We start from the raw sequence: 20640 nt of genomic DNA, 5'->3' as shown, positions 1-20640 counted from the left end.
ACAGGGCTTGGTAAGAACTGCTGGAGGCCACAGACTTACTGAGTTGGGAACAGCTTCTCAGAAGTGCTATAACTCGGGCTTTCCAGCAGGGGGTGTCCTGTCTTTACAAAAGGCGAGACCTCTTTTGTCCTGCTGCCCTTCCCAGCCAAGGAGACCAATTCCCCTGACAACTTGACGGGGTTAATCCGCGCTTTAGCTGAGGGGAGAGGAGGCCTCCAGGGGTCATAACAGTGGTTAGAATCTGGTGTCCTCTTTAGGAAAGCTAGAACAAATCAGAAGTGGAAACCTATCTGATCCCCTTGAAATGAAAGGCTGTAAATATGACCTTGCAGAAAGGAGAGAGCGTGGGCGAGGGAGAGCGTGAACAGTGAAAGCAGCTAGGATGAAAAGGTGAGGAGGTCTAGGACCTGCAAAGGATGTTTTGTAAACATGGTTATCAGAAGAGACACAAATGGGAGACCAAAGCTGTCCCTCCCAAAGCAGAGCATGTGGTCACCTTCATTATGACACTGATACAGACTAATATTTAATCTGAAATTTCTCTACAGTTCCTGAGCAGCATCCATCCACTTATCATTTATAGACACCAGCTCTTAACTCGGAGCTGGGTTGTGCAAGGGTTGCTAAGGAACGGAGGGAGATGCAGTAGGTTGCTTAGTAACTAGGAGTCCCTTGGTGATGGAGTGGCCAGAGCAGGTCTGGAACTGATGAGGGTCTGTGGACAAAGTCAGCCCACACCTGAGCCTCCTGAAAGTGCCTGTCTGTTGGCCTCTTGGCCCAGAGCTGCCAGAGCCTGCCTCTTTAGTGCCCTGGCACTGTCCCTCATGAGAAGTACACCCCAAGTCTCCAAGTGTCCTCTACAAGCCCTTGCTCCAACTGTTCCTTCCCCACCCCCCTTCGCCGGAATCTGATCAGATTCCTGGACGCAGGACCAGTCAGGGCTCCTGAGCAAGCAAGTGGGAGTCTCATACTGGGGAGGCAGGAGACTCTGGCCTCACAGTGGTGTAGAGCTGGGAAATCTGAGACAAGCATCTCTGACGTGTTTTCAGTTTATGGGAAATGTCTTCATATCTGAGTCTCCCATGCCAGGCAGGTCCTCCTCCTGCCTTTGGACCTGTGTGTATCTACAGGGTGCACCCCACGCCCTCCCTTCTCAAGGGTGTCCAGGGGGCTGGGTCTCCACACTGCCCCTGGCTTGGGGTTAGTATGGCCCACCCAGGCTCCTCCCAGCCTCCCTTCAGATGGCTTCATTTCAGCACAGCCTGGTGGAGACGTAATGCAAGTGTTCAGAGCCTCAGTCACGAGTGCGTCATTCTCTGCACTCCAGGCACCGAGGTGGCCCTGCCCTCTCCCAGACACCCTGGGCAGTCACACCCCTCTGCTCCTCTCAGCCTGTCCCCCTAGACTAGAACACCTATTCCACTGCTTCCTCTGTCAGATCCTCCATTTTCCAGGTCCTATCTATCTGCAACTCCCCCAGCGGTGACTCCCCCAACCCTATCAGAACAAGCTGCGCGCCCCTTACTCTACTGGCCTCACTGAGCACATCTTGTCTCCGGGCTCGGGTCCCTGAGAGGGAGAGAGTGGAGCTGCTCTCTGATCCACTGCTTCCTCTACTGTCTGGCAGGACGCACCCTTTGCGAATTGAGTGTTTATACACAAACAACGTTGTTTAAAAGAAAGCCCTTTACGCAGAACATCTCTGACAAAGCATTCGAGACACTGGGAAGTTTGTCTCTGAGAACAGAACTGGGAGATTGAGTTTTTGAACTACCTTCAAAATGTTTGAAATGTTAAAATTCACCATGAGCAGGTAATCTTTACCTTTAAACACTTTTGTTGTGCAGTATAACACACACGTAAAAAGTATATAAATATACACACACACATATATACAGATACACGTATATACATATACATATAAGACATACATATTTTAATGGATACCATGTAGCTATCAGTCAGTCATAGAGTAGAACACAGCCAGTGCCCCAGAAGCCCCTTGGTTTGCCCCTCCCTAATCATAACCCCCAGAAATACTCTCCTGGCTTTTGTGATAATTACCGCCTTGCTATTCTGTTATCACCTCTTGGCCTGTTTTTGAAACTTGTATATGTGGAATCACATAGTAATGTATTCTTTTGTGTCTGGCTTCTTTCCCTCAACAATACCTTTTTTAGATTTATTTATGTTGGGCAGTGTAGCTTCAGTTTATTCATTTTCATTGCTGCCTAGTATTCCATCATACCAATGCAGCACAATTGGTTTATCCATTCTGCCGTTAATAAACATCTGGGCCTGTTTTCAGTTTGAGGCTATTACAAAGAACACTGCTGTGGACGCTCGTGTACAGCTCTAGATGCGCACCGGCTGCCTTCCTGTGGGCTGTGAAACTACAGTGGAGGCCGTGTGCTCCGCTTCCCTGGAAAGTGCCAAACCGTGAGAGTTTCTATTGATTTCTACCATCTCAATAGAAGCAATTTATTCAAATTAAGAATGGGTGTAATTGTTTGTTCGGTGTCTGACATACTTTCTCCACTGGGAAGCTCCACTGGTGGGGGTCAAAGGCCTTAGTTCAGCAGGGTACCCCGGCATCCGCTGCCCAGTCCTGACATGTTGCAAGTGCTCAGTGCTTGTTTATGGAGTGAATGGGAAATCATGCTATCTATTGAATGTTGGGTCTCACATGCTGACTGTCTGTTTTATAAATAGAGAATTTTCACAGTGAGGCTCCCGTGTTTGAAATTCACCCTGAGTGCCAGACGCTCTGACACCATCAGCTGCTGGCCTTGTCTGTGTGGAGGGGCTGGGGGTAGGTTACATCAAGCTCACCGAGGGCAGCAGTGATTAGTGAGGTCGATTCTTTCTCCCGGGGCTGAGTTCCATAGGAAGCCGACTGGGCACCGACCACCATGCTCTCAGCAGCAGCCTAGGGGGCCTGGGGCCGGTTTCCAACCTGCGCTAGGCTCTCTCTGGGACAGAACAAAAAGGCATCCGGGCCAATCAGCAATGGAACAGAACAAAAGGGCGTCCTGGCCAATCAGCAAGCTGTGGGTCTTGACCCCTCCCAGGAACCATCGCTTCCACAGAAGGGCTTCAGGGCTGTAGAATAGGACACAGACTTGTAGATTTTCAGGGTCGGGTAGAGGGAGGATGGTGGTGAGAGGCGGAGGCTGTCCTGTTCCTTCATCTCTGCCCACAGGATCGGCTCGCCGTGGCTGGGCGTCTGGCCCAGGTTGGGACCCACGTGGTGGTCAGCAGCCTGAAGCAGCAGCAGGTGGACCGGACAGTGGCAGTGCTGCAGGGGGAGGGGCGGAGCTTGACGGGCACCGGGTGCCGCATGGGGAAGGAGAGGAGTGGGAGGAGCTGGTGGCCAGGGTGAGGGGTCAGTGGGATGGAAGGACACAGGGAGAAGAACACACAGAACCTTTTCCTCATGCTCAGCCCTGGGAGGAGCAGGGACCGGGTAGGGGCCTGGAGGCCTTAGAACACGCCCTAAAATCGTGATTGCTCACAGTCTAGCTGGGCAGACACTGGCTCCCTGGAAAGTGGCCTGTTCATGAGAGGGTCCCCACGCCTTCCCCCTTCCCCCACACCCTGCGAGAACTATGGTTGAGGAGGGGTCTAAAGGAGTTTCCCCATCCCTAGCCTCCAGAGGGAATCCTAGAGAAGACCCTGCTCCCCAGGCCCTCTGCACAGAGAGCCAACCCCTGGCCTCTCCAGGGCCCCTGCCTTCACCAAGAGTGTGGTTCTCACAGGAGCCTTGTCACCATTCATGGTCAAGACAGTATCTACTCTGCAAGCTGCCTCAGTGCACCAAGCCCCTGGGCTGCTCCCCTCAGGCCATCTCCACACTCACCCCACCCCCCTTCATGTCATTCCTCCCCTCAGGCCCTGGAGCTCAGTGGAGTGTTGACTTCTTGGTGTCTAACTGCTGCAGCCAACCCCTCCCCCATCGGTGGGGAACACTTTGGGGACCAGTGAGGAGGTTTGTGACAAGGTGAGAGGCTGCTGGAAGCTGGCTGAGGGCTGACGTGGGGCTCCAGAAGGGCCAGTCCCCACAGAAGGGCTTACCCTCTCAACTTTATTGTAAATACAGGCACTGGGGGCAGGCTGGACCACTCCCCCCCACCATGTTCTCTGTATTGTGTTGTTTTAATTTTTTGTTAGTCCTCACCTGAGGATATTTTTTCCATTGATTTTTTTTTTTTAAGAGAGAGTAGAAGGGATGTGGGAGGGAGGGAGGGAGAAAGAGAGAGAGAGGGGGGAGAGAGAGAGAGAGAGAGAGAGAGAGAGAGAGAGAGAGAGAGAAAGAAACATTGATGTGAGAGACACATCAATTGGTTGTCTTCCGCACTCTCCCAACCAGGGCCAGAGATCTAGCCAGCAACCAAGGTACATGCCCTTGACTGGAATAGGGCCCTTCAGTCCACCAGCTGATGACACTCTAATCACTGAGCCAAACCAGCTAGGACAGGTTTGTGTGTTTTTAAAGCTAGTTCCTATACTTTTTCTGCTTTCTTTTCTCTTCTCACCCCTTTTGCATTTATTCATTCAGCAAATATTTAGTAAGGACTTGGTATGGGCCAGGCATGTTCCAGGCTCTGGGAACAGAGCTGTGGGAGTAAGTCTCTGCTCTTGGCAGGACTCATGACTAAGGTCTCTGCTCTCTGCCAGCAATTCAAGTTCTTAATCCTTCTGTGGGACTTCTACTGGTGATGGTGCTTCTCTTTGGTGACTCATACACGCCACTGAGATTCTCTGCCTTTTCTAGACCAGGCTCCTCACTAACCCTCAGATGAACCTGCTATACCTGTTAGGCCTGGACCCACCCAACACCTGCCGGTGGTATCAGATGTCCCAACTCGATATGAGTTCACTTAACAATCCTGCCACTTGGTGCACAAGGATGCAGGAGAGACCTTGTAAAATGCCTTGAGGTCCATCGCGGGCTTCATTACTCTCCCATGACTTCTGTTTCGTTCCGCCTGTGTTTTGTTCCCTTGTCCCACTGACAGACAAGATGCACTTCCTACTATTGTTAGCATTTTCTTCTGCTCTCCCCAGCTCTCTGTGAGCATGCTCTCAGGCCAGCCCCTCCTGCTATCTGCCCATGTCCTTCCTTCCATCTCAGGGATGACCTGAAATCCGAGCTCCCTGCAGCTGCTGCCAGCAGCCTCCAGGCTGTCTAGCTTCCTTAATGCCTCTGCAGGCTCATTTGCGATGGGATAGCTGGGATTTCACTGCTGATAGTCTCCTAACCTTCCTGACTCATTTGCCCTGTTAGTTCTCAGTTCATGGGCTCATGACTTTTTCTCAGAGCTGTTTGAAATCTTCCCTCCTAAAGCTGGGTGCTCTTGCTGACACCTGGCCTTACTTTCTCTGCCCCTCCCCTATCAATCAAGGACTTGCTATTGCACACTCAGCTCCCCACCCCTGGGCAGAAATCATCCCCCAGTTATACCTGCCACCACCTTGAAGGTGAGATAGTCACAAAGCAAGTTTAGAATTTACCCAATACTGTGCTTTTATCTGAATGCATTTTCAGTAGGAGTGCTGTGAGAGGAATTTCTTCTCTATCATCTTATCCTTGGGCCAGTCTGAGCACCACCCCAGACAGACCCCCATTCTGTCCAGCAGGTTGGAAAATCTCTCATCGATCCTCCTGTCCCCCTTCTATCTCCTCCATCCCTTCTCAAGAACTCTCCAGCTTGCAATCACTTCAGCTCATGGTCCCTACTCAAGACTTGATGGCACACAGAGCTCCTCTTCCTTCTTTGCTAACAGGGCAGTTTCCTTCAGCAAGGGTGGGACTCTCACCTTTTCTCTGGCTCACATTTGGCTCCTGATCTAGATCCTGCATATCTTGACTGCACTTTACACATGTCCCCAGTGTGTGTCTCATGACAGGACAGGGACTTGGGCCACCACCTCCCTTGGGATAGATCTGCTTCTCTGGCTCCTCCTTGCAGACACATCCTTTGGGAACTGGCTGGGGACTGTCTTGGAGAGAAGGAAAGGTTCCTGTCATTCCTTGTCTCCTCCTGGTGCATCAGCTTCTCAGAGGTGGCTCATTGATAGGCATTTTCCATCAGCCCTGGTGCCTCTTCACCAAGCCCGCTCTGCCCTCTTCCCCATGCACCTGGATTTCTGCTCATCTCTTCCCCTGGGAGAGGCAGAAGAGTATAATGGTTCTGAGCATGGACATTGGGTCAGAGAGATAGGGTTGGCACCCCAGCTCTGCCACGTACTGTCTGTGTTACTAAACCTCTCTGAGCCTCAGTTTCTTTGGCTGTTAAATGGGCATAATAGTAGGACCTGTGTGAGGAGGGCATTAGTCAATGGCTGAATTGTAGCACCTCAATCAATATTGACTTATTAGCTTCCTCTCTCTTCTATGACTGTCTGTCTCCTCTCAGGAGGGGTGCTGTTCTCCTGGTCTTCCCCATTTCAGCTTATATGCCACAGGTGGTGAGTGCTGGTTGGGAGGGGGTGAGTGGTTCCCTAGAGTCCCACGGGGTCATTGCCTTGAACAGACCCCCACTACTCCTGCTGCCCTGGGCTGACCTGGTGCCCATGTGGCTGCTGGGTTCCTCAGACTCAGCTTCTGTTCTCAAATCAGGCTTGGGAGTATGTCTGAGCCCTGGGCTCGGGCCAGGTGTAATCCCTGCTAGGTGAGAAATCCAACTATTGTAATACTTTCCTCTACATCCTCATATCCTCCTAATCACTTAATCCCAGCTCAGGGGTTGGGTGCCTACAATGTCAGTAAGACAGCCCTGCTGGGTCTCACCAGGACACTGGCCCCCAAGGACATCCAGGTGAACTGCCTGGTTCTGAGACTTGCCTAGTTCAGCCAAGTGGTGAGCACTGAGGCATATCCCCTGTTCCCTAGCGGGCTCATTGGAAACCCCTCCCAATGACTAAAGGATAAAGGGGATCAGCATCCTGACAGCTGAGGTCCTCACCTCCTCTGACCTCAGCCATGACCCAGTCCATCAGCACTTAGAACGGCAAACCTGCCATGTGACTACCTTGGGGCCCTGCCATCTCCTTGTTTTCTCTGCACTGACTCTTGAATCTCTTCCCTTTGCCCAGTTGCCTAAGAACGAGGCTTTCTGGAAAACTTCAATGGAAATCAGCCCTTGAAAAAGATCTGGAAAAAAAAGTATCAGGGTAATGGAAAATTCTAGGGTATCCAGGGATGGCTACAGGTGAGGATAATCATAAACAGTGATGCCATTCCAGTTTGAGGCTTCTCTGTCTATGACCACCCTAGGGTTCTCAACAGTGTTTGGATGTTGTGATCTCAGGAATAACAAGTGGCACAAGTTCTATCTAGCCCCTGGCCCAGTTTTTGTTTGTTTGTTCGTTCCAGCCCACTATGGTGTTGGGTCCCTTGTCCCAACACAGTGCAGCACTCACTTCTACATTAACACCTCCAGCTGCCTCTGCCCAGCTCTCACTTGAAGGTCCAGGCTCACGGGCAGGAGGGTAGATTGAGGGGCAGTGTCAGGGCAGGGGGTCCTGGTGCTGCGTTGGAGCAGGAGGGGTGGTCCCAGGATGGCCTGAAGCAGTGTAGCTGGGCTGAAGAGTCAACCGTGGGGTTTCATGGAGGCGGGGTTCTATGAGGACAAAAATGGGTGAATGCTCAAGGCTGTGTTTATTCACCACTGATTTCACCAGTGAAGATCCTGGGTCTGATTTTACCAAGAAGATGACCAGCCTTTCTATTTAAAGAGAATAGTCCTGTTGGCCAATTAAACACTGCGGTAAATATTAGTTGATTGACAGAAAGAGTGGGAATAGAATGGAAATGGAGGAAAGGAGTAAACAGAACTAAGCCTACAGGCCCTTAGTGTGCCCTCGGGTTTCCTTACCTGTAGGCTGGGAGCCTGTGTGGGGGCACGGAAAGAGCTGTGCAGGGCAGCACTGAACTGTGTGACCTGGGTCATTGGACTCAAGTTTAGTTTCTGTCTCTTTAGCTGTTAAAGACCAAAAGATGCTGTTCCCTATGCAAGAAAGGTTCTTACGAGTCCCAGTTAGTAAAATGTTCCCTTTCCTGATCATTTTATCAACAACCTTTGGTGTTTTCTCATTTCTACCTGCTCCAGAGAAATAATGTGTCTACATGTATGCAACTTGTAAGAAGCAAGGCTGATTTTTTAATCCACATCTGTCTCTCAACCACCCTCCATGACAAAGTAATAACTGGGCTCTATCAGCCCTGTTCTCTCTGGCAGGTCTGTCTTAGTTTGGTTTCTCTTCAGAGCAGAGCCTAAGACAAGAGCTTCTGGACATGAGATGTGAGGGAGCAGAAACGAGGGAGCGAGCAGGGAAGGCCAATATAGGGGTGCGTAGGGAGGGTGCCAGTGCCTGCAACTGGCTCCATTTAGGATTTCCTAAGTTGAGTATGGAATGCCTCTCAGACGTAAAGTGTCCCCCCTAGGAGTGGCAGATGGAGCATTTATCCCTGTGCTCTCATCTCTTATCCATCCAGAGTGTCCCTGGAGGTGATTAACTCCCCAACACTTCCAATCAATGAGAAGATGCTGTCCACAATGCAATGAGTCAAAGCTCACAAGGAAGAGGGTGTGAGTCAGGGCACCAAAGGTGTCTACTACAAGGTCTTGAGGAAGTGACAGTCCATGATCTCAAATATGTTTACGAGACAAAACAGTCAATTCATTGCTCCTGTGAGGCCCCTGGGAGAAACACAATCTCTCCTCTTCCCCAAATGACAATTAGTCCACTTCCCTTAAGGGATAGCCTTCAGAAATTTTCATTGGCTGCTTTGAAGTCGCCAGATCTCAAACCTCTGGTTAATGGTCTGAATGGTCCACATGGCTGTCCCACGGGGTTCCCAGAAGAAACCAGAGAATTGAAAGGATGGGAAAGCAGGAAAGGAACAAACTAATCACACACACAAAAAAACTGGGGTCTTTCAAGAACTGAGTGTTCTACTTGTCAAAAAATTGAATATTTTAAAGGCAATACTTAGTACCATAAAATGTACATATTAATTTTAAAACTCCCTTCACTTTTCTTTCAGTAAAATTCAGGGCAATTTTAGAATGTGAGGACCTGAGAGGGGATGAATGCAGGGCCTCCTTTGGTCCCATTTCTGGTGACCTCAGTGACACAATTTGACAAAAGATACTGGTAGTAAGGATGAGTCCTTGGTGACCTGAAGCACCTCAGGTGTGGGCCTGAGATGTGAGACCTTGAGGGTTTAGTGACTAGATATTCAGCAGTAACCTCCTCCAGAGCACAAGGCTTTTTTGTAGTTGTTGTTAATCCTCAACCGAGGATATTTTTCCATTGATTTTTAGAGTGGAAGGGAGGGGGAGAGACACAGAGAGAGAAACATCGATGTGAGAGAGACACATCTATTGGTTGCCTCCTGCACAAGCCCTGACTGTGGCCGGGGATCAAGCCTGCAAACAAGGTATGTGCCCTTGACTATAATTGAATTGGTAACCCTTCAGTCCTCAGGCCAATAGTGTACCCACTGAGCCAAGCTGGCTAGGGCTTTTTTTTCCCCTTAAAGTAAGGGCTCAAATATACTATTTTTTTCTTTTCTTTTAAAAAACTATTTTTAGGGAGAGGGGGGAAGGGATGGAGAGAGAGAAAAAAAATCAATGTGAGAGTGAAACATCTATTGGCTGCCTTCTGCATGCCCCCTACTGGGAATCGAGCTACAACCCAGGCATGAGTCCTGAATCAACTAGCAACCTTCCAGTGCACAAGACAACACCCAACCAACAGCCACAATGGCCAGGGCACACAAGGCATTTTGTGTCTTGAAAGTCCTGGGTCAGATTTTACCAAGAATATGACTATTCTTCTATCTAAAGCAAATGATCCTCATGGCCAATTAAACAGCCTACTGAGAGCACAGTTGGCCTGCATTTGGAGAGTTTCTTTTAACAAGCAAAAGGAGGGAGTAAGGGATGCCAAGCAGAAGGAAATATCACCCCCACCACTGAACTTCAAAACAGACCCCAACAGCACACATGAGATAGAGCCATTCCCAAAATCTCTCACTCCTTTCTTCTCTTCCCCATCCTCCTAAAGTTTATCAGCTAACTCCATGCAAAACCTCTCAAGAATGCCCAGTGCCTCTCCTGCCTTGTTTCACTTGTTGGGGGTTAAGAATTGACATAAGTGTGAGGAGGTGTGGCCCCTCTTAGGATTTGTAGGATCCAAGCCCACTTGCTTGTCATGGATTCTATGTTTTTTCCTGCCAATTTTGCTAGTTTCTCTCCAGTGCACCTGTTCTCTAGTCTTTTCCAAAAGTGGTTGAAACCTGCTCATTCCCTGCCTTGGGGGCAGCTGTTCCTATAATCTAGCCCTTTGCACTCGGATGTCGAGTGTGACTCGACACAGTTAGCAGTAGAATAAAGGAATCGAAAAAAGCAAGCGAGTGCAAAGGGCTAGAAAAGATTTTACAAAAGGCCTGGTTTATCCTACCTTTTCTCTCCTCCGCCATTTTACAGATGAGGAAACTAAGGCCTGTGGAGGGGAAGAGACTTGACGCAGTGGTGAGCTGGTAGGAAAAGTGGTCCAGAAATCAGGTTCTCTGATCCTCAGTCTCAGCTTGTCACAAAAAAGCCCTGTGCCAGGTTCCCTGGGCCCATTACCTCCTGCACTGATGACCTCCTCAGAAGTTCTCTTTTCTAGGGCAGGAGCTTCTTCTTCTTTTTAAAAATATATTTTTTATTGATTACAGAGAGGAAGGGAGAGGGAGAGGGAGAAAGAAACATCAATAACGAGAGAGAATCACTGATCGACTGCCTCCTGCATGCCCCACACTGCGGATTGAGCCCACAACCCAGGCATGTGCCATGACCTGGAATCCAACTGTGACCCCCTGGTTCATAGGTCGACACTCAGCCACGTTGACTGGGCAAGAGCTTCTGGCTTTAAATAGGGAGTTCTGTGAACTGAAAGGGTGACACCCCCACCCCCGTGCCGCTAAATTCAAATCCTAATCCCCAATGTGATGGTATTTGGAGATGGGGAATTTGGGAGGTATTTGGGTTAGATGAGCTCATAAGATGGGTCCTACGTGACTGAATTAGTTCTCTTATAAAAGAGATGAGATCTCTCTTGCTCTCTGCCACATGGGACACAGCAAGAAGGTGGCCACCTGCAAACCAGGAGGAGTGCCCTTACCAGAACCTGACCATGTTGGCACTCTGTGTAGGACTTCAAGGCTCCAGACTGTGAGAAGTAAATTTCTGTAGTTAAGCCACCCAGTCTATGGTACTTTTGTTATAACAGCCCAACTTGACTAAGACTATGGAGCTGTCATTAACCTCTGCCCTAATGATTTCTCTGTGGTGTTGATGGGTCAGAGAGCCTGGCCACCTATCCCAGACATCCATTGGCCCATTCCTAGGGCCCTGGAGTTTTAGAATATATTCTATTAAAGGACTCTGGTATCTCACAAAAAGTTGCTGAAGTGATCCTTACTTAGCGTTGAATCCATATTTTTTTTAAAAACTAGCTCAATCTCTGTATTTCTCAAGCAGTATGGTAAAAGTAAGTAATTGAATTAATATCTGTGCTCCTTAGTTGGAAAGATGCTGGAAAAGAGAAAAGCTGCCCCTGGCAACCAGAAGCCAATCAGGCACTATTAGCCAGGCCTTGCTGCTGATAGGAGCTGACCTGGCCGCACAGCTAGGAGAAGCTATTTAGTTTACCATAGACAATTTTGGGAAATACCAACATTAGACAAGCTCACTCTGTTAACTTGATGGCTAAAGACAAAAACAAGATCACTCTGGGTGGCTTGGAAGGAGGGAGGTAGAAGAGGATAAAGGGGGGATAAATGGTGCTGGAAGGAGACTTGACTAGCGGTGGTGAACACACAATATAATATGCAGATGATGTTTTATAGAATTGTAAATTTGAAACCTAAATAATTTTATTAACCAATGTCACCCCAATAAATCAATTTAAAAAGAAAAAATATCACTCTCTAATCATGTCTGAAAACAAACAAAAGAAAATTATTGTCCAAACTACAAAAATGACTGAACATCCACCCTCCATCCTGAGTAACAAGAGTGACAGCTGCTGCTTTGTCAATGGCACCCTTAGCTTTGCTCCTCTCTTCTCTTCTTCTAGACACAAATTAAGATACTTATGATTGGGTTGCTAATCATATGATTACCCCAGTACCCAATCCAGAGCAAAGCCTTGCTTCCTGAATCCTCCTCAAAATCACCTAACACAAGCCCAAGCCTCTAAGTCCTTTCTAATACTCTCTGACTGAGGCACCCACCCTTCCCCATGGTGTGTGTTCTCCCTCATTGCTGGGAGTCAAAAGACTTAATTTTATTTGATTATAGTTGTGTTCCTGGTGATCTTTGGTCCAAGGTATTGACAGCACTTACATTTATTTAAAAATATTTTAAACTAACACAGTAACATATTGAAGTATAGTTGACCCTTGAACAATGACAGGGTTAAGGATGCCAATAATCTGCACAGTTAAATTTTTGTTTATAAATTTTTAAAATATTTTTATTGATTTCAGAAAGGAAGGGAGAGGGAAAGAGAGATAGAAGCATCAATGATGAGAGAGAATCACTGATTGGCTGCCTTCTGCCCGCCCCCCACCGGGAACTGAGCCCACAACCTGGACATATGCCCTGACCTGAAATCGAACCGGTGACTTCTTGGTTCCTAGATCAACGCTCAACCGCTGAGCTACACCTGGCTGGGCTGTTTATAATTTTTGACTCCCCCAAAACTTAACTACTATTAGCCTACCATTGCTTGGAAGCCTTACCAGTAACATAAACAGTTGATTAACACATTTTTAATGTTATTTGTATTATAGACTGTATTCTTAAAGTAAGTTAAAGAAAAGAAAATGTTAAGATTGATTGTAAGGATGAGAATATATATTAACTATGCTTATTGAAAAAAAAAAAAAAGCCCATGTAAGTTGAAACCCATTGTTCAAGGGTCAACTGTACTTCAAAAGGGTGAAAAGTAAAAGGTAAAGCTCCCTTCCACACTTGAGCCCTAGAATCTGGTTCCCTTCCCCAGAGGCAATCGCTGTTCACAAAGACAGTTTATGCACATACAAGCAGATATGCATATTCACTGATTAAGGTGCTGATCTCATTTATCATTATTATCATTGTTTGTCCTTCCTTTCATTCATCTGTCCACCCAATATTGGTTGTACCTGGGATTCCACAGTGCTATGAACTTTCTCCGTCAGTGACATTATAAAGGAGCCTCTGGACAGTGTGTGGACCATTTTTCATTAAGTAAAGGCAGGAAGAAAGGGTTTGGTGGCTGGTGGTGTTTTAAGCAGTTCCAGCCCTGTGGAAGGAGAAAGCTGGAATTCTGTGCTTTCTCAGTGGATCCAAGTGGAGTTGATCCCTGTTGCCCACATCAGGGACCTCTGCGTCTGTCTCCCCGTTCCCTCACTCCTGTGTCCAAGATTATACCCCAAAGGATTTACCTGTCTTAGGCTCTGCTTGTGGAGGAACTTAAGTGAAGACAGTTAAACAGTGAAATAAGTGGCAAGGCTGGGACTTGACCTGAGGTGTATCTGATAAAGACCTTGATAATTATTTGTTTTTAGGAATGAGAAGTCCCAGGAGCAACCCAGGGTCTCTAAGAGGTGAGAAGGAGGAGGCAGGTTTGGGTGCTGTTGCCCACTGCAGGTGGCTCTATTAGATGTGGTGGTGGGCACAGGCTGGATTCTAGGGCTGCTACGAAGGAGGCAGTGACATTGGCAGTGAAGGTAAAGACCCCTATGGTGATGCCACACGTAGCATTAGTTTAGCTGGATTTTATGAGAAACCACATTCCTTGGCTTTAGAAACAGAAGCTAAAACAAAGCAAACTCTCTTTATCGTTTAAGGGAGTCAGCACATGCATACAAATGCTTTGGAGAGAAGATCCACATAGCTTCTCTCTTTTTCTTTTTAAGAGTTAAATCCAAACTATTCTTGTACCACTCTCCCTTGAACTGGTGCCTGGAATTCCACATAGGAACTCCTTCCTTACATTTAATTTCTGATCTCCCTTAGAAAATGCACTTTAGTCTGCGATTAGTCACATTCAGGTGAACGGGTTTCTGATCCTTGTGTGAAAACAAGTATTGATGGGAGGGAAGGGGGCTGTGGAACAACTGAGGTAGGTGGGGCAATGGTTGCTTCCTGGAAGGCAGAAGCAGAAAGGGCCATCTCTCTTAACCTAGCTCAGCCTGGTTCCAGGTGTGCAAGTATTGGCTTTGAAAGGGACTGGGAGTTTCAAAGAACGCTAAATGGCCTCCCTGCAGTAAGTACTGTGAGCTTGAACGGTACAAAAGCCAAGACTCATAGTATGAAAGGCAGAAGAGAAAGACATACTCAGGGCAGAGAAATGTCTCCCAAAGACTGCAGTGGGTCAGTAGCGATGTTCGTGTTTTTTTTTCTCAAAGGTCCTGTGATAACACACTAGTATTTGGGGGGAGGCATTGTTTTCAGTTGTGTCAGCTCACACCTTGGCAGGGAGGAGTGAACCCAAGGTTCTGTTAGATGGGAGAGAGACTGGGGGAGAGCAGGGAGGGACCAGGAGGAACAGGTTGGGCAGGGGTGCTGGCTGTGAAGCACTAATGGCCAGTGTTCCGTATCTCAACCATACTCCCCTGACTATAGTGTGTTCGAGTGCAGCCAGGAGTCTAGAGTTGGCACACTCTTGGCTGGAGGGTAGACAGGGATGATGGTACCACCGATAGAAAGCTGGGCATCCCAGGCAGGTGCAATGGCTCAGGAACTGCATCTCTATGAGGGGAATCTTTCTTGATCCCCCAAGAGGAACTCATTTCCCAGGAGTGTTCCTGTGAGTTAATTTACAAGGCCAATGTCCTTTCTCCACAGATTCTTTTTATTGCCATGGAAACAGTCTGCTGCTCTGTCCAATGAAGAGTCTGAGCAGCAAGCACCATGACAACCTGTGGGGGTTGGAAGGACAGCTCCAAAGCACCTCAGAGACCAGAGGAAGGACAGGGGCCTAGGGATGTTGTCATGAGTGCAGTTGATGAAAGGGGGTTGGCTTGATTCTTCACTGCCTCTCTGTGAGCAGTGTGTGTGTGTGTGTGTGTGGGGGGGGTGGGTGAGCATGAGGCTGGTGGCCATGGTGAAACACAGGGGGTGGAAAGAGGTACAGTTGGGGACATGCAGATTCAGCCCTGCAGGAGGGGTTAGGCATTTCTAACATTGGTATCTAGGCCAACAACACATGTAGTCCTGCTCAGGGCATAAAACAAAAGGATAGCAGATGTGTCCGAGATGTTCTTGGCAGGTGGGAACTCACATAGTCTAGTCCTGAGCCTTGCCAATCAAAGGGTGGTCTGATGACCAGCAATTGGGCATGACCTGGGAGCTTGCTGGAGATGCAGAATCCGAGAGCTCACCAGAGCTGCTGAATGCAAATCTGCATTTAACAAGATCCCAAGTGATTTGTGTACCTGTTAGTGTTTGATCAGTGCCATTCCAGTGCACCCCAGGTGTCAGGTAGGGAGCTCATTAGAGTTGTGGTCTGGATTAAGAGCTGGGGTGACAAACCTGCAAGAGGTGAGCTGTGAGGCAAATCTGGAGTGTGAAATGGGCAGATACATGTTGGAGCGACTGGACTCATGCCATGTGAGACCCAAGGAGAAAGGTTTCCAGAATGGAGGGAGAAGTGAACCGTGTCCAGCACGGCCAGTGGTGAACCTGAGGAGAGGCAGTGAAGCATGAAAGAAAACAGACGAGAGAATATAGTTGGGGCCAGGTGGATCACTGCACCTGGATGAGGACACAGTGACCCCGCCTGTAAGCCGAATCTTTATTTTATAGTCAGATCACACAAAGAAAAATAAGGGAGTGATCAAGATATTACAATGTTCTTGTGAGTTTCAAATCTGTTTCTTTCCTGTTATTGCAATTCTCTGAACTCTATCAAGCTTTGTTTTGGCAGTACTTGCTGTACCTCCCGCAGCCCACATCCCTTAGCTACCTAGGACTACAAGGTTGGACTATAAGGTCAAGTTTACATACAACCATAGCCTTTGGCTATAATTGTGCTGGGAGGGCTTTGCCCTCTAAGCTGGAACTTGTATGTGGCTTTGCCACAAGAGGACCATGCCCTTTTGTCAGTCTGAGGCTTGATCCTGTCCAAATGCTGTAGCCGCTCTCCACAGAGAAGGGAGAAGGAATTAATTAGAAATGTTAGACGTTTGAAAGAAGGCTCAAATTTGAAGCAGCAACACCTAGTGAGTGAATATCTGGACTGGTGGGAGCCCACCTACCAACCAGGCATCTTGTAGGGGCAGAAATTTGATGCTTCCATGGAGGTGAGAAATAAATATTCCACTCACTACTGCTCCAGGACGGCCTCAGACCAGAGGTGTTACCTTCTTCTGGGTCATCAGCTCCCCATATGGGGAGCTGGGGTGGGAGAGAGGTTTTTGGGCACCCTTTACTCCATCCTTCACCACACATCCTCTGTCATTTCCTCCTCGAGCTCTGGAGCACTGTAGGGGCGTGGACTTCCTGGTGTGCGTGGCAGAAGTCAACCCCCTGGTGGGGAGCACCCTGGGGGGCCAGTGAGCAGGTGTGCAACAAGATGATCCTGGGGTAGGATCTTACACATCCCGCGTGGCTCTCTGTCCACCAGTTTTGTGCGGGTGTGCGCGCACGCACGCGCATACACACACACACACACACACACAACCTAAACTTCCACATACCCTGGTCAATATTGATTCTGGTGGGTGGGGGATGGAGCTTACCTGGGTCAAACTGCCCATCAAGCTCAACAGGCACTGACCACAGGCCCAGCCTATGCCAGGCATCAGCAGCCTCTGCTACATTGTCTTTCCTTGCACCAGTCACTGCTACAAAGTCCTGAGATGCCAGAAAACACTTCCCAGTCTGTCCATAAAGAAGGGTTCTAAGGCTGTCGCAGTGTGGACTTACAGGCACCCACTCTGATTCCTGCAGTCTGGCTGTCCCATGGAGCTCCCTCTGGGCTGTCCCAGGGACACCTCACCTTCCACAGACAGTTGAGAGAAGGGACCCCCATGCAGGCCCACTGTCCCAGCCAGACTCCGCCTGCAGTAGAGGGGCTCCTGCTGCCCCTGCTGTCCTGAGGGCCCCCCTTGAGAGGGATCAGCTCAGTCCTGGCCCTTGCCCTCTCCTGACCCTGAACATCCCCTCCTCTCTCCTTACAGATCCTGCCCCACTTCCTTTTCCTAGTTCTCACATTCCCTAGCTTTCCTGACCCAATTCCCAATTCCCCCTCCTCACCCTCAGTCACACTCAGGTTTTTCCAGTAGAAAAAAATCCTGGTTGTGATTTCCTGACATACCAAAGGCTCCCTGTGGATTCCCCTTTTCTCACCTGCACCTCCCATAAGGCAGTCACTAAGAAATAGGACATCCTGATTTCCTGCCCTACTGTTTCCCCAGCCTCCCTCCACCCCACCCCCCAGAAGGGCAATGTTGACAGGGCAGAAGTTGTGTGGAAGGGTCTCCTGGGGAGGACAGAATCCTCAGAATCCTACACATGCCCTCAGATTCCTTCTCCCAGAGGACTCTGTCCCCCGCTCATAGCAAAGGAGGACCGAGTCCTAGTCACTCGACACAGTCATGAGGCTTGGCTCCTGCTCTGGCCACAGGTCTCCAGGTGAGCAGTGAGAATGGGCACTAGCCGGACCGCATCTCTCCCTCTCCTCTGGCTCTGTCTTTGCTTTGATTGCAGGTCCTGGACGTCAGTGTGAAGGCCCCAGCCCTGCTGTGGAGTCAGCTGCTGCCCCACGTGGAGAACAGGGGATGAGGGCATGAGAGGGGCTAGTGGGCATTGGGGTCTTTCTCCATGTGTTGGTCTTTTCTACCCCTCAGATCTTGGGCACAGGCCCAGGAAGTGAAGGATGCTGGGAAAGATGGGAGGCATGTCCTTTGGGAAATATTCTCCATTTCCAGACATACCATCTTTCCCATGGGGTGTGACATTGTGATGAAGGGAAACATTTGCTGGGCAGGAGTGAGAAGGACCTTTCACTGGCCCTCATTTCTTTGATCTCATAGAATGCAAGGACCTTGCCCCTTTCGAGGCAGCTGCAGGGAATAAGGGTTCAGAATGTCATAACCCAGAGTCCCAGCTCTGGCTCCCTAACTTTTGTGCTTATCTGTGGGCCATCTGACCTGTTTCCCTTCTGGCCAGAGGCACTGTGGCACTTGCTCCTCCTCACCTCCCTTGCAGAGCCTGGCTCTTCTGTGTCCTGGGCCACCCACGGGCACTGCTCTGATCTTACAGGGATCTCTACGACACATGAGCATTGCCTGGCTCTGCTCTCCAGAGCACTGCTTCTCAGCCCCGGGTCCTTGCCCAGGGAACACTGCCCGACTGTGCTTATGGGGTAGCAGTGACCCCTCAGTGACCCTAGTGTTCATTGATTTAGAGGTCTAGCTTCTACCCCATGTTCCAGAAACCTTCTAACCTTCCCATGAATCTTGAGCTGGTTCCTCTCAGCATGGAAGTACCATGTCCTGGCTCATCTGGTCTCTTCATTGAGATCATCTTTCATCTTGTCCATCTGCCTTTCTCCTGACAGCGGAAGCACCGAGGTTCTGGTCTCATCTATGGTGGCCTATGAGCATCAACCCTCTGGACAGGTGTGGGTGAAGGGCAGCTGAGTCTGGTTTCTCATGAGGCCCTACTGTGGGGTGTGGGAGCACTGGCTGTGGGTCACAGATATGGACCTAAAATGTGGAACACCAGCAGAACAACCCAAAGGCTACAGATCTGGTATAATCTCATTTTGCCACAACATCTCTGAAACCCAGGGATGTAAAGCCATTTGCCGAGGGTAAGCACAGCCGGTCTGTGGTAAAGCACGTTCTGAGTCCTGAGTTTTCCTAATTCCAGTTTCCTGACTGTTTGAAAGCTCAGTGCAGCCTTCTCTGTGTCAAGCTTGGACACACAGAAGCTTCTCCATCTCAGAACTTCACGCCTTGAAAATTGTTGTGTGATGTTGCGGGGTGGGAGAAGGAATTTTAGTTTAGGCCTAACGTCAGGCATGTCTTCGTCTGAGATCCAGAGTCACAGCTCAGGCCACCCAGGAACATTCCTTCCTTCCAATCCTAACCCACTTTGCTTTCCAGAATAGAGGAGCCTACAACACAAGCAAAACATCCCTGTTGGGCTTCTCTACATCTCTGGCTATGGAGCTGGCCCCAAAACGCATTCGAGTGAATTGCCTGGTGCCAGTAATAATTGACTGACTTTATGTAAGTGGTGAGGATCACAAACAGCTCCTACTCCCCAGCTCTGTCCCATTTTCCCCACTGGTCCCTTCCCTGGCCAAGCTCCCAAGGCCCACAGAGACCTGCATATTCGGGTTAGAGTCTCAGCCCAGGTTCATCGCTCAGAGGCTCTGCACTGCAGCCTCTGGCACCAGCAGCCTAATTTACCTGCAGAAGAATAGGGTCTCTATTCCTGGTGGGGAGCAGACTAGAGTTTTGCCCCACCCCTCTGCTTTCCTCCCCACCCACGGTCCTTCTGCAATGCTAACATTGACTCTGAAATCTTCCCAGGAGAAATTATTGCTGAACTTGCTACCTGGCTTTAATGAAGTCTATAGATTATAGCTGTAGGTGAGGTTGGGGGCTTTAATGGTCTATGTCTATTTTGAAGGGAATTTCAATTTCAAGAAGAGACAAAGCCCATATCTTCTCTTCATCCACTGGCTGTTCCCCTTGCTAAAGTCTGAGGACAGCACAATCCTGAAGCTGGGGGCTGGAGATAGGAGCGGTCCTGCTGAGCCCACCGTGGCCTTCCCTGGAGCCTGATTGGACTAGAATCCTGTGAGATATTGGCCTGTAGGGTCAATGTTGGGCCCCCTCTGTGCCAGCATAATCAGGAGTCAGAGCTCAGCATTGCATGGGTTGCGACCTCAGCTCTGCTACTTTCCCTTCAGGTTTAGGGAGCCCGAGGAATGTGAGGGATCGTGACCTTCCTGTGTTCCTCAGATGCCAGCTACTTCACCAGGGAGAACATCGTGGTGGCTCACTTCTCCCCTAAGCTGTGAAGCAGGCGGGGTAAGAAAGTGGGGCCATGGCCCGTGGTGGGAAACTGGGAGCTTGGTGGGGAAACATGGAGGTGGGGAGCCTGAGGGTTCAGGGCCATATAGGAAAACTTGCTTGGGAAATGAGAAGGAAAGCAAGATGTTTGAAACTTTTCACATGGAAATACACATATCTGGAAACTTTTCATCTGGATTCATCCCTATTTGGCTAGTGAATATGGGCCGTTCCCTTGACCTAGGAGCCTTATCCCTGGATTAGTCCCTTCCTTTATCACTGTCTCCCTCCCATCCTCAAGACTTTTACCTTTCCTTCCCTTCCTTCAGTCCTTTGCCGTGAAATTGGAAATTAGGCTGCTTTCCATCTGTTCCTCCAGATGCACCCTCTCTACCCTTCTCTATTCTGTGTTCTGGGAGGCTGAGCTGTAGGGACTGCTTCAACAGGTTTCCTTGACTTCTGGCTTCTGGTTCGGTTTGATCAGTAGGAGGGACTAGGGAGATTGAATGGGAGAAGAGTGAGGTCAGGGAATGTATTTTTTAAAAAATATATTTTATTGA

The 20640-nt window shown here is 49.1% G+C and overlaps 1 pseudogene across 1 annotated transcript; it reads left to right on the top strand.

Moving 5' to 3' along the window:
- The first annotated feature begins 3153 nt into the window (after positions 1-3153).
- LOC307097646 (dehydrogenase/reductase SDR family member 2, mitochondrial-like) lies at positions 3154-20088 on the top strand (annotated as a pseudogene). Its single transcript has 6 exons — positions 3154-3159; positions 3203-3356; positions 16522-16634; positions 18613-18673; positions 19163-19288; positions 19978-20088. The product of its transcript is annotated as a dehydrogenase/reductase SDR family member 2, mitochondrial-like (transcript).
- The last annotated feature ends 552 nt before the right edge of the window (positions 20089-20640 follow it).

The sequence above is a fragment of the Cnephaeus nilssonii genome (genome assembly GCF_951640355.1).
Source record: "Cnephaeus nilssonii genome assembly, chromosome: 4".
NCBI classification, from domain to species: domain Eukaryota; kingdom Metazoa; phylum Chordata; class Mammalia; order Chiroptera; family Vespertilionidae; genus Cnephaeus; species Cnephaeus nilssonii.
This window is presented reverse-complemented; position numbering and strand designations above follow the sequence as displayed.